The sequence below is a fragment of the Parus major genome, chromosome 1 (genome assembly GCF_001522545.3).
Source record: "Parus major isolate Abel chromosome 1, Parus_major1.1, whole genome shotgun sequence".
In the NCBI taxonomy this organism is placed as follows: Eukaryota; Metazoa; Chordata; class Aves; order Passeriformes; family Paridae; genus Parus; species Parus major.
This window is the reverse complement of record NC_031768.1, coordinates 69,054,564-69,067,292: the sequence shown is the minus strand read 5'-3', so window position 1 is coordinate 69,067,292 and position 12,729 is coordinate 69,054,564. Positions and strand designations below refer to the sequence as shown.

Here is a 12,729-nt window from a genome sequence, read left to right as displayed (position 1 = left end):
GGCGAGCCCCGCGTTAGCCCGGCCGGCCGGAGCCTGCTTCCCCCGGGGTCGCTGCGAGCGTCCCCAGCCCCTCAGCGCTGTGCCGGAGCCGTGCTTCCGTGCGGGTGAGCTTGGAGAAACAAATTCTCTGCCCGAGGAAAAGCGTTCCCTTAATGGATTCTCGTTGTGAGTAAATCAGTGGCCGCTTACACTGTTCAGCCTGATCATCGGCTTCATAGAACGGGTTTTTTTGTTGTTGTTTGGTGTGGTTTTTTAACAATGGCTTTTTTTTAATATGATTTATTACTTGTAGTCACCATTTTGGGTCGTCTTGCTGGCTGCTTCGGAAGCCAAAGTCTGCTGGTGCTTTTGGGGCTTTAGAATGCTTTAAACAACCTTTTGTGTATGACCAGTTCTTGGTATAGACCAGAGTAAATGAATTTTTTTGGCATAAAGATTTTAAAGAAAGAGCTAATGAAACTGTCATTTAGGTTTCCCTCGTCCGTGACATGGCATCACTTGCTGAACAGCGGAACAATAGGAAGTAGGGAGCAGGAGAAACTGGAGAGGCACGGGTTGTTCCTGTAGCAGGTCCTAAATTTTGAATTGTATCTAGTCTTTCTCTTAAAGTCTCACCGCAGTGGTACTCCGTCTGCTGTCATGCAAATAGGTGCATTTTTAAAGTCTGGCTATTATTTTTACATTGAATGAATAAACTTTTAAAACAGGCAGTGGTCAGTCATGGCCAAAATACGATCTGGTTATGTTTGCATAAGCTTTTGATTCTAGAAGGAAATGCTCTGGCTATTACCTAGAGAACAATTGTAATGAAAATGGTTGCACCTTGTCTTGTCTCGTCTGTGTCTTAAACATGCTGATATGAATTGCAGCACAGTTACTTCAGCCTGAATTTTGTTTGATGGTAGGAGTCGGGTAACTACTTTTTGGCACTGTTTTTATATTTGGATCCTTCCAACTGTTCATACGAAAAATTCTTATCTTGCCCGAATTCTTTCTATTCTGGGAGGGCAAGAGGAAAAAAATAAAAACAGTTGTAAGTGTGATAAGCTGTTGCCTCAAGTCTCCTTTATATACAGGTACCAAGGCTGCTGATACAGCCAGCCCTGGTTTCTGTGCCCGTGCAGGGATTTGTAATAAAAAAACCAAGTCGATGTACTGAAAGATACGGCTACATTTCTAATGTTTATGTCAGGCAACTTTGCAGCTGTTCAGCATGTTGGACTGCAGCAACGCGTAGGGAATTCAGCATGTCATGCTGCTGAAGCATTTTTGGTGAAATCATCTGTCTGCTTGATGTCGTTTGGGAGAGAATGTTTAAAAATGCTGGTGGTAGTGCTCTTCTGGAAAATTTCAGGAAAAAAACGGAGTTGGTTGCTTTAGAAATGGATGGTTGCTCAAAGGTGGTTTTACAGTAGGATGTATATGTTTTTAAATCTTCACTCTTGTTGGTGCGTGGGGAGATTGAGGTATGGTATTTGATTAAAGTTTGGGGGGAAAAAAGCAATGTATATTGTCTCCTTTTTCCTTTGGTTTGTTGTTCATTTAGTGCCTTGTTTCCCATCCCTTTCTGTAATACTTCCCATTTGCCTTTCAAATTTCTGAAAACTTTTGCTTTTAAATATTCTGTGGAATTGCCCTTGGACTGTCACTAAAATATGTAAAATAGAAGCACCCATAGAAGCTTTTTTTGCTTATAATATATTTGTACGTGTGATCTTAAATTACAAGGGTGGAATTAGGATTGAAGGTTTCATTTACATCCCTTTATCCAGAGGGAATAGATTAAATCAAAGAAGCTAGTAATAACATTTAGTGTTCCTGGAGCTGTAGTAGTAGATGGATGGATGTTATGTCTTCTGGTGGGGAGCCTGCAAAAGAGTTTAGTATTTATATATTAGTACATGCATATATTCAAAAAATACTCTTGCATTATTTTAGTATTCCCCAAGTGGTACTTAGTGATGGATCAATAATTTTTTTAGTTATTTCTAGTATCTAATCAGCTCATACCTTCTTTTTCATATTTCCTTTGAGCTTACAAGTGTTCTTTAACTTTGTTACATGATTCTAGTTCTTAATTTAAATAGCTCAAATCTTCTAAGATATGCATGGTAATTTTTAGAGTACTTTGAAGAGTGGGCTGCAGGACTGCAAATATTTTGTTAACAATATTGGTTCAGCTTTTTCTTAAGTGATGTCTTCTAGTATGGAGGACTAAGAGATAGAAGGATCACAAAAAAGAACTAAATTTTAGTAATTCAGTTTGTACAAATATATCTTCTAAGGCCCTTGGTGATAAAACCCAGTTCAAGAGTACTAGGAGCAGTGTCTGTAGTGCAACTGTTATCTTCACCTCTTTTTTTTTGTTTTGTTTTGTTTTACTGCTTTACAGGTTTTACAGCTGCCTCTGAGGTGCAGTAAGGCAATTGAAAACTAGATAGCAGCTGTGTATCCTTATGCTAGGACGTTAATTGCATCATTGGAACTACACAGGAATGTTTTGGAGGACAGTCTTTCAGGAATCTTGATGGACTGAGAATCCTAATGAAGGAGAGATGTCCTGTAGTATGTGTGCTGGTGACCAGATGGGGGTGTAAAGAAAGGGTTTCTTTCATGCCTTGTTCCAAGAAAAAAGCCAGTCTAGCCCTTCAGGGCCCTTTGCCACAGAGTGAGGCTTGGGGGTCTCTTCTGGTCCATCTCAGAGGATCACCAGGTACAGCTCCATGGAGGTTTGTCACCTATTATCTGCCAGACTTGACACAACTGAACACCCAATCAGCTGAGTGACAATGTCAGGCATCATAATTGAGCTCTGTCTGGTGCACTGCCTGAAGCAAAATGGTATCCTGAAGTTTTTATTTTAATCTCTTTTATTTTAAGTTTGTGGTCTCTCTATGTGGTTGAATCTTCCTGACTTTTTATTGAATGGTGGTGTCTTTTTCATCAGTGCAGTACCTGCAGTGGGCTCTAAAACCTGCTTAGAACAAAGTCTGTGGATTGATGGAGCTTATTTTTATAGCAGAAAGGTGTACAAAGAAGCATTTGACTCTAATGGGGTTTATTTTTATAGCAGAAAGCTGTACAAGAAGGCATTTGACTCTAACGGCATAGACTGGGAGGGGGGCATATGGCATGTTGAGCATCAATCTTTAGATAAAGGAACTGTTGCTCATCTCTAGTGTTTCTAAGATGGTTTACTTTTTTTTTTTTCCCCCAGAAAATGTCAGTTATTTCCTGCATAAACGTTGCCTTGTGTGCCATTTGGGTGCTCCCTCAGGAGCGCTCCTCAACCCAGCTATTAAACCTACATATTTGGCTTATGCTGGACTTGGAAAATATGCCAGAAGTTTTTGTATGGTGTACTGACATGCAGATCTATTGTTTTTTACATTTTCTCTCTGCATCTCACTAGGAGCCAGTCACTGGCAGACTGAGGTAGCACGACGCTGGGGTCTCTTGTGCAGGCCTGGCTGCCCAGCTTGTGCAGCACAGGAGGTACAGCCCCTCCTGGGACCGGCGCCCTGTGCTGAGCACATGGTCATGTCAAATCCGTGTGCCCAGGTTTACTGGGATTGGTCTTCCGTTGCTTTCTTTGCTCTCCTCTCCCTTTTTATGATACAGCTACAGACAGAAATCTGAGAGGGAAGCCTGTTCTGTGGAGGAAGGCTGATTGTTTCAGTGGCAGTTTGGAGTGTTTCCAAACAATCATTTTTCCTGTTTATCGGATGTGGTTTGGATGAGAAGAAGAAACTATTGAATGTCCCTGTTTGGCAGCATCTAACTTTTTAATTACAACAGCAAAAAAACTATATAATTGAGGGTCTTGAACTTTTTAAATGTCTCCTGGTGCTTTATTAAAAGCTTTCCTAATCTCTTGGAAAGAGACTTGAGTGGAGAGACTGAAGGTGGGAAACTGACACTAAGCAAACTAGTGCTCTCCTAGTTGTTATCGGGATCTGTGAGAATTGATGCTGGTCCCAAACACAAGTGGAATTAGAATTTTTTTATTTTTGTAATTTCAGCTCTTACAGTTCTGTGTTGGAAGTATTGCTGTAGGTGGGGGAACAGATTGTTTAATTTGAACCTACTGACACATTGTAATTGACATTATGAAAATCATCTTGTGTGCTTCAAGCAGTTGAATCTAATCTACTTTTTTTCCCCTCCCCTTGAGAGTCCGTATGAGTTGTAAAAGAAGCAGAATGCTGGAAATCTAGTAGATGTCCAGTAAGTTATTGGGTTATGTAATCTCTAATATGACACATCATAGTTTCTACCTACCAATTAAAAGGATATTGCAAGAATTTTGATTCTCTCTCAGAAACTCTTGTATAAAGAGAAACTGAATGGATGAGGAGTGTTTATCTTGGGAAAATAGAGAAGGCAGAACTCTTAGTTAGATAAAATAATGAATGGATTGGGTAATGTGCAAGATTCTTATGCTATTCTTGTTTCACAGCATTTGAGGATGGACAGCCTGGAATGTTTTTGGAAAACAGAAAGAGAATCTTTTAATGCAGTGTAGATAAATTGCATAGCCTATTGTCAAAGGGAAAAGATAAGGGCACAGTGTCTGTTCTGTAATGTTTTCAAAGACAGTCACTTCTGACTGTTGTAACATGTTCTGACTGTTGTTACTGTAAAAGTTAAGCTGCTCACTTAGAGTCCAGGCCAAGCTCTGTAATGCATGCAGAAGAGCCTGCTTTTGTTTGCTTAAGGAATTCTGACTTTTGGTGGGTGGTTGTTTTTTTGTTTCTTTTTTTTAACACTGAACCTCTTTCTGGCCCTTCATTAGGTGGTTAGCAGATTAGTTCCAGTTTGTCTGTGTTTGTGGGTGTGTACTGATTGAGTTACATCAGATTAGTAATCACTTCGTCAAGGTCTGTATCAAACTGATATTTAGTGAGAGGTACATAAGAGTTTGGGAGTGCTACAACTAGAGGTAATGAGTCAAAATTTTACTCGGTGAGAAGGGAAACATCAGGGCTGGACTTGAACTTGATTAGTTCTGTGTGGAGCCTTTTCAGGAGTTACATAATGAACATCATGCTATTAGTTTTTGTTATAAGTTTCCAGACAACTCTTGTCTTCTCTCAGTGGTGATTTTTTTTGTTGTTGTTTTTGGCTGGATGTTTGTGTGTTGATTTCAACTGTTTTGACCCGAAGCAGTTGGTGGAGGTTGCAGGCAGGTGGTGAGAGTTGCAGAGCTGGCATGTGAGCCCTTAGCATCTGACTCCTGTCTACAATGGTGTGGAATTTCTAAATGCCACAAACTTTATTTATGTATGTAATATGTGGTATTATCTTCGTAAACTATATGCCCTGAGTCCCTTTTGGATCCTTCACCACAGTAGTTACGAAGTTCCTAATTAAACTATATCTACATAATGAGTTAGGCATGCCATATTGCATAAAGCCTTGTGCTCTTACATTTTTCTGGTCAACCACTCTTACAACTGTCTTCCATCTTCTTCCTTCCCTTCTCACCCAGCTACATGGCTCCAGGCTTTATAGGTTTTTAAGGTCATGCGGTTGAGAGAGTCCTGCTGTGGCCTTTGGACCTTATTTGGTGTGATCTTTGTTATCTTGTCACAGATGTGTTATTTTCATACCCTGCAGCAAAGGTGAGTTAGTGTTTCATTCCTGCCTGAAGCCTATGACAAGTTCAGAGAAGAGGCTATGAAAATAGTGTTTCAAAACAACAAAGAAAAGCACCAAAGGTCTACATGCAGTTTGATTCTGGACTTACAAATTACAGTAATAGATGTAAATAGCAGGGCCATGGACTGCTGCATGCAATTTCCCATTAGAGAATAAGGGATAGATTTTGAGGGTGCTGGTTATACAGGATGTGCATGTTGTCAGAGAACACTGCTTTTGACCAAATGACGATGAGGTAGTATGTTCACTCTAGATCTTAGGTATTCTTGGATTATTTTTTTTCTGTTTTAAAAGTATTTTTGAACACTTTTTCTGGTTGTTAAAAATAACCAAGAACACAGCAGTGGCAATGTCATTTATTACCATTAGAATCTGAAGAGCTGTAATTTGCAGACTGCTGTAGCAGAAACTGAAAAATTTCTTGGTTCTTACAGAAAGACTATTAGTCTGGCTGAAATTTGAAAACTACAGATGAAACCTAATGGAGGGTGGAGCGGCTTGGATTTGTGTATGGCAAGGTTGTACCCCAACAGTGTGCAGCAACAACCAACGTGCCAATACGCGCTTTACAAGACCTTCAAATTACAGATATGTCCATTTTGTGATTAAAAGGTGATTGTTGTGCTACTGTATCCAGCTGGTTCTAAAACTCTGAACTTTACTATCTAACAAGCCATTCACTGCTACACCTGAAATACTCATAGAAGCAAATAATTCTGAGTAGCCAGTTAATTTGGAGGTGCTTCTGTCTTTCAGCAGAATAATATTACATGGACAAGTAGCGGGACAATGAAAAGCAGGGCATGAATTGCAAAGGTCTGGGTAGGAGCACCTTCTAACAAAATACTGATTTGTTTCAGTTATTTTTTCGTTTGCCTATCAGCTTTGTTTGGAATAGAATTCTTTCTACTATGGATCCTTATCCTTGTGGAGTTGTGATTATGTGAGGTGGAGACTGAGTGGCTGTGTTTAGATGAACTGAGGATGTGAGGCAGTGCACAGGCTGCTGGTGTGGACTGTGGCTTCCCACCTCTGCTGTGGTTAATACTGTCATGTGCAGCTCTGGTTCCAGAAGGGTGTAGTTGCCTTTCATTTTCTTTTAATTAAATTTGTTTAGTGAGAATAGAAAAGCAAGGTTATGAGTGTTGGTGCTAACAACTGGCAAGCAGTATATTTTTTTTAGCAGAAGTCATGGGCTCCAGCCCCAAAAGCAGACACTTTGTACATCACACAGAATCCCCTTTGTTCTGTGCCGGCCAAGGGTGCTCTTTGGTCTGTGCCATTTGCCTGGTGTGATGTTTTTTTGTCTCACAATGAAATATTTGCCATGTCTATATTTTTGCTATACAGCCTGTTTTTAAAGATTGCCTCTGGCTTTTAATTCTAGAGGACAAGCCTTTCATTTTGGAGTGTGATATTTGAATTTTTCTACACTACAAGAGCCTGTTACAGGAGTGATAGGTAGACTTCTCTGGTTTCCTTTCATGGCTGCCTTGGAAGCAGCAAAAATGTGATAATTATTTGTTGCTGTTTCAGAGTACTGCTGATTAGGGATGGGTGAAGTGAGGATCATAAATAATTGCATGGTCTGGTAGTGTCTTCTTGGGAAGTATAAAAAAATTCATTAAAATTTTTAAACTTTTTGAGTGGCATTGTTTACAGACGAACAATTGAAGTTTCCCAAATAGTTATTTTCCTTCTAGAAAATGCAGAACGTAGACTTTCTTACGTATGTAGATTTCTACATTCATAAAAAAACTCCCTATTTATGATAGGCTCATTTAGGTTAAGATGTGTGTTTGTTTGGTACACTGAAAAGATGCATTGTGAAGCAAGAGGAGATGAACCTGGAGCTAAACTGCTCTTTGGGAGAAGGTGAAAGAAGAGGTGGAGGTGGCAGGGAGGCTCTGTCTGGTTCAAGAGCTCAGAGCTTGGGTGTTGTATCTTTGCATGGGAGAACATCTTGTACAGCTAGTGGACTGTGACAATGTTGTGTTAACAAATGGTCTGAAGACAGGAAGCAAAATGGAGTTGCATCTTTCCTGGGTCTGATCAGTGACCACTGTGGAGTAGGCTTGGGTTTCTGTCTCAGGATGAGTAAGGTGGGAGAGGTGAGTCAGGGTCCTGGGGTCCCCTGGCCCAGGATGACAAATACTGCAGCTCTGGTTTCCAGTACTGAGTTTTTAGAATCTGAACAGAAATTACAGAAAAACCCCTAGACTTGGCCTAGAAGGAGTCCCTTACATTTCACATCTGAAATCAGGAATAAAACGGTAGAATTAAGGAAGGGTCTAATTTTGTAATTTTGTGCATTTGAAGAAAAGTACTTTGAAAACAAAAGTTCAGGTGGATAAGCAAATAGTCAGTAGGCAGGTAGCTGGCAGTGCAGTAGCAGTTCTTCAGCCAGCAGGCTGAAAGGAGATTTTGAGAAAGTGTTTCCTCATATGTGATGATTTTTTGCAGGATTTTTAACAGAAAGAAAAAAGGAGAAGAAAAAAAATAAGGGTAGCATCTCCCTTGCGTTGAGGGATGAGTGTGGTGAGGTTTTAACACCTTTCATGCTTCTGCAAGTTGTTGACTGGCCTTTGTAGATTGTAAAAGAATAACCTGTAGCAGATGAGTGTCCAGATATATTTCATAATATTTTTGCTGATTTTAAGAAAAACTGTTTGCGGTCTCTGCATGTGATAATAGTTCAGCCTTCAAGTACTTCTCCAAAACTATCAGGACATCTCTTAACCATAAGAAAAAAAATACAAATTTTTTTAGCTACACATACCAATAACCTCTGTATTTCTAAAGCTGCTAAATCCCCAAAGAATTCTGTGTCTGTACAGAGTCCCTCAATTAAGATATGTGAGGTTCTAGCTGCTTTTGAAATACTGGAAGATTGATGATGGGCTTGGCAGCCTTGCTGTCTTAAATTCACATAGGCTGTGTTAGTTCTGGTTGCAGCTTTTATCTTGCACAGTAGAAATGTGATGGCATTTATGAAACCTGATTTATTTGTTCTTCTCCCCAAGGGTGTTTGCTTTATTGTGGAATTATCCACTGTCTAAATGGAAGTTCAGATTGGAGGTATACTTGAAGGTAGGGTTGCCTCCTAGGGTGAGGTAAGTAATGGATTGTACAGAGGTAATACTCTGCATGTCTTTTGCCAGTCTGCTGCCACGAAGAATCTTAGATTTGTTCAGCTCAAATTATTTGACGTTAAAATATTTTGTTCTCTGGGCATTCGTTGGGGGAAGAGGAATTGCCAGATCTTAAACATTTGAAATACAGCAAGAGGGCCTGTGCAGAAGGAAAGCACTCAGAATTCCCATTTTGAATCTGAGTAAGAATATGAAAATTGTTTAATCACCATGTAACTGGCTCTCTTTCTTTTGTGTTTGTTTAAAAGATTAACAAAACTGGCATTTTTGTAATACTATAAAAGACTCAGTTCTGGATTGCGACTTTATGTAGATGAGGATATTCAGTTCATCTTCTCTTAATTTAAGTCTTGGAATTGTTCTTTGAGGTTCAAAACAGCTAAAATGTATCTAAGTTTCTTCAAGTACAGTAATGAAGCTGAGGCAGGAGCATCAAGATACTTTGCTGCTAATAAAAGGCTTTTTTTTGTTAGCCTTCTACTGTGAAGGTGAGTAGAGAGTTCAGAGTAGAGAAATCTGTGTTGTGTGAGTGGATGGGAATAAAGTTTCGGTTTCAGGCTTCATCCCACCAGTGCTGTACCTCTCCTGCTCCTCTCCCCCCCACCGTCCCCCATCTTTTCTTTGTGAGCTTGGCAAGTAATGCTGCGTGTTACTGCTACGTGCAGGCTGGTAACCATTCAGGAGGGTTTTGTGTTCTGGCTGGCTAGCCTGCTGTTCTCTCTTGTCTCCTCCAAGGCTCAACAAATGGTTTCTGAGACCTTGTCAAGCCCCATAATAGCACATGTGGGATTACAGCCCTAGCTTTATTCATAGTTACCATTTTTTGTTAGGCTACTTGTGAATGAATTGCTAACTTCTGTGTATTTGGGCTTCCCATTTGAGATATAGCTGCTTGAATTTGGAAATCAATAGATGGTCTTTAAGGTCCCTTCCAACCCAAATGGTTCTATGATTTTATGAATAAATATATTCAATTTTATACAGAAGCATATGAAGTCCATAGTAGCTTATATAGGAAAGGTGCTGGATAGACCATTTAATATTCTGCTTTTTTTTTTTAATAGAGGATTCTACTGATGTTGTCCTATTGCAGTGTTTTTTTGCAAGTGTTCTTTTCAGATTGTAGTGAAAGACTGGCTTAATAGTAGGAATATTTGGGTGCCAAAGAGTGCTTGTAAAATTACGTGATACTCAAGCAAAAAGATACTGCTGTTCAGAAAACAGTTCCTATTCAACAGTGTCTTAACAGCCTTGAGTGTTAAGTGGTAGTATGGCAAAGCATATTGTGCAGTCAGTTTAGAATTTGCACGAAAAGAACTGTATGAGTAAAGCTGCAGATACTTTTTAAAGGACAAAATGTTCGAGAGAACATAATGATTTTTCTTAACTACAGATGCTAGCCTAAACAGCAAAAATTTAAATTATCATTGAAAAAAAATGCACGTTTTGTGAACAGGCAAGAACACAACTAAAGGTCACTGAAACAATCTGCCTGTTTTTCTGGGAAAGCTCTGCTGTGTGCTTGTAACACCTTGCATACAAGATGTTGACATTTGAATAAAGGACACTTGAGAGTTGCTCTAAAAATGAAGACTCAATTCATTACTGTCTGTGTGAAAAATAAGTGCAGCTGAGAACTTGAAAGACAAAAGGACCTAAATTGCAGAAAACTCTTGATTCCACTTTGTGTTTCTGGCCAAGATAGGTTTTCAGTAAGAGGCACAGCCTTACTCTGTGGGTGGGGAGCCCTAACTACAGATGTACTTCCCATTGCAGTCTGTATTCAGATTACTGGATAATCCCACAATGAAGCCTTGGAAAGTCAGGTTTCATCAATTGTGTTTTCTCACAGAACTTCTATGCAAGGTATGGAGTTTAATCAAAGCAACTGGAGCAAGCTTTACCTGAGGGAACTTGAAGACAGCAAGGTAGCAAATTTGTCCCAGACTTTAATTTGAATCTTATCTAACTTTTTGTACTTCAACAACTTCGCTTTCAAAATATCTCATTTCTTTTTGAGTGAGCATCAATCCTATTTAATCAGGGTTGAACAAAACAACCCTAGCAAGTGGGTAGCAAATGTGCTAACAGTGCCATTCACTGTTGTTACGTTAGTTCCATTTTGTAAAAGCCCAACTGGAAGCTTATGTGACTCTGCCAGATGAGTGTCAGATACCAAAAGACATTAAAAAAAGACCAGCTATTGCAACACAGAAAGCTCTGTGGGTAGAACGTGAGGGCGGGGAAACAATATCATTAGGACTGCATTTACATCTTCCTGACTTGTTTGCCTGTGCTATGTTGGATCAGTGAGGCTACAAAGCAGAGAACACAGCAATGAATGGCTTGTTAGCCTCATTTAGTATAGGTGGGTGCTTTTGGTCAGGGAGGAATGCCAAGACAAAACTTGGCATGTAGTGAGTAGTTAGTGAAACAGGTAGTCAGGGCATGCATGCAGGGGGAATCAACTTGGGACCTGGTCTACAGTAGGGTGAAAGAGCAGATTCAAACTGATACTGCTGATGGCTGTCTGTGCCAAACATGGTTTGTTCTTTCCTCCTGGCAGATGCCGAATCTATACAGGGTTAAAAAAAAACAAACAAACCTGCTTGAAGTACCACTTCAGTTAAAAGAGAAAATATGGGGGTGGTGATGGGAGGAGATTGGTGATGGGAGGAGACGGCCTCTCAAAGCTAAGGGAGATCCAAGATGGTGAAATGTTGCAAGCTGCCTGGGAACAGTTTTTGAAGCTTTGCTGGGCTCTCAGTGGGAGAAGGTGAGTAGCTACTCTAAACCCATCAATTAAAAAAATATGACATGCTGAAGTAGTAGAATCAAGGAAGCCCTTGGGAGTGAGGATATGTTCTGTGAAGGATGAATAAAGAAATAGGAGCTAAGTGAATGTAGACATTATGAAAGAACTTAAAAGATGGGCAGGGAAGACAATGATTGAGGGATCTGTCTCAAACTTAGATGTTCATGAAGTGAAGAGCAGTCAGTTGTCAAGGTGAGATATCTTTGCACATCGGAAGGAGCAAATTTCTAACCAGGAAGTATAACCCTTTGCTTTTAATAGCAGACACAGTGGAACCATGAAAGGTGCTGAGATGAAGAGAAAGCAGTCTTAAAAAATACGTTCACACAAAGCACTTGATAAGTCTCTTAAAATCTGTCACTGGAATTAATATAGAGGCTAAAGACAATGCAGTTGATGTAATCTTAACTATATTTCCAAAAGGCATTCTGTTAAGTTTCCTGCCAGCAGCTACAGCTGAATTTAGAGGTGGTCCTTCTCTGGATGGAGAAGTTAGAAATGTGAAATAATGGTGAGAGGTCATTAGTGGTATCTTTCAGGAATCTGTGCTGCTCAGAAGTTTAGTTTGGAAATCACTTGTCATAAATAACTGGGGAGAAGCTTTGCCTGATGAGTGTTACTTAGGATAATGAAGGCAAGGACTGATTGCGAGGGCTTTACCCTGAGTATCACATTCTTCCAATAACACATTGTACTTGATGTGAAGCTATTTGTTTGGGAAAATGGTCCTTTCTTTACACACACACAAGATTATTATTATTGTTTAAGAAAACAATTTTGTGGAGTTTATAATGGCACTTTCATGAAAGCACCAGCAATGCAAGCAATTGCTAAAAAGCTGAGAGAATCACAGAACTTACTAGAAATGGAGTGGAGCACAAAGCACTGTGCCATTATTGCTGTAAGTCTTATTTTCAGTATTGTAGGTGCTTCTAATTCCTTCATCACAAAACCAACAACACTCAGGAATGTGGAGCAGTGTCTGTGTGAAAACTTCAGTCGTTCCCATGGACAAGGACTCTATTCTGTCTGCAAGAGCAAGGGACAAGCAAAGTCTCTTAAATCTTGAGTGTCCTTGAGAAGACAAGAAACAGTTGTTCA

General features: G+C 39.8%; 1 protein-coding gene across 2 annotated transcripts in view; it reads left to right on the top strand.

The window, feature by feature from the left end:
- The window catches only part of CDK8 (cyclin dependent kinase 8), an 80,867-nt gene that overhangs the window by 319 nt on the left and 67,819 nt on the right, over positions 1–12,729 (top strand). The window lies entirely within an intron of this gene.